Here is a 1,158-nt window from a genome sequence, read left to right on the forward strand (position 1 = left end):
TGTTGTTGTTTTTAAATGTTAGTTTAGAAAACTTTGAAACTTGTGAAGTAGAAATAAGAGAGACACCCGTGAACTGGACAGCCCGTATACAAGTAAATTAACTTCGTCGAATTGTTTTAGTTTTAGTAAGAGTTTTACGGCACTTGCAACACAATACGGTCATATCCGAAGATTAGAAGCGTTACAAGAGAGTTAACAAACACAAAAAAGGAGGGAAGGACGATATAGATGTTTGATAGGATAAATGAAGAAGCAAAGCCCACCAGAGCACACACCAACCACCCACTCGTCGAATTGTCCCGTCGATTTGTTTAGGCCAACTAACATTTAAGTACCGTGTTGTTGTTGTTGTTTTTTGTTCTTTTTGGTTGTTTTTTTTTGGGGGGGGTGGGTAAGTGTACGGCGCTCGCAACTGCATAAGGCCATATGAGCGCACGGGACACACCTTATACTTTTAGGTGGTAGGAGATTTTGAATTTTGCCCGGGTGGCGGCCGAAGCCTACTCTTATCGATTTTTTACCACCAAAGGATCTTTAACGTGTGCAACTCGAACACGGGCCCTCCGAGATTTTTCGCCCTTGTCCGAGAAGGCTAGGTGTAGATCTTTCCTACCAGAAGACCAGGGGTGTGGCAGAAAGACAGCTGAAAGAGAGAGTCAAGGAGTAGCAGTAGAAAGGCTGCAGAAAGAGTCAGGAGTCCAGAGGAGGGGGCAACGGAGGTGAGGGAGTGGGGGCAGAAAGAGGAGACGAAAGCAGACGACAGAATATTGCTAGAGAGCAGGAATTAGGAGGTGAAATGAGACAATTGTAGAGAAGAAAAGTTTTCGGTTGCTAGCCGGATTCGAACCCGGGACCTTTGAATGAGAGGCCAACACCTTAACCTCTAGGCCACGAGAGCCCCCGCGCACCTGGTTGGGGTCAACTGAAAATAAACAGGTCAACGTGTAGCGCCCGTCCTTGATCTCAACGTAAGGCCTACCTTCGTGGGCCGAGACTATCGGAGTTATGTAAAAACCTCATGCATGTGTGCACTAGATAGAGTTCATGTGGCATTCTGGGGCGCTTTCATAACAGGTGACCGCTCTTACTTATAATTCATCTCTTTTTTCCCCTCCCAGATTGGGTTCATATAAAGTGTTTATTTATTTTTATATTTAT

This window comes from Aplysia californica, unplaced genomic scaffold (genome assembly GCF_000002075.1).
Source record: "Aplysia californica isolate F4 #8 unplaced genomic scaffold, AplCal3.0 scaffold00324, whole genome shotgun sequence".
Classification (NCBI taxonomy): Eukaryota; Metazoa; Mollusca; class Gastropoda; order Aplysiida; family Aplysiidae; genus Aplysia; species Aplysia californica.